This window comes from Chinchilla lanigera, unplaced genomic scaffold (genome assembly GCF_000276665.1).
Source record: "Chinchilla lanigera isolate Chin_1 unplaced genomic scaffold, ChiLan1.0 scaffold00097, whole genome shotgun sequence".
Classification (NCBI taxonomy): Eukaryota; Metazoa; Chordata; class Mammalia; order Rodentia; family Chinchillidae; genus Chinchilla; species Chinchilla lanigera.
Window position 1 is genome coordinate 4,579,754 of NW_004955498.1, and position 296 is coordinate 4,580,049.

Below are 296 nucleotides of genomic sequence, written 5' to 3' on the forward strand. Positions count from 1 at the left end.
CTCCTCTGTTTACTTGGTTACCCAGCCTAGTTGTTTCTTTCTGTTGGTGTTCTTGGAATTGTGGTCATTTTTATCTCTGTCTCGAATTTATATATATATATATATATATGCTTATCCTTGTCATGTTATTTTCTTGCTGTTGGTTCTCTGCATTTCTCCTCTGTTTACTTGGTTACCCAGCCTAGTTGTTTCTTTCTGTTGGTGTTCTTGGAATTGTGGTCATTTTTATGTCTGTCTCGAATATCTTTCAGTATTCTTTGTAGAGTTAGTTTGGCAGTCATCAGTCTCTTCAGTTG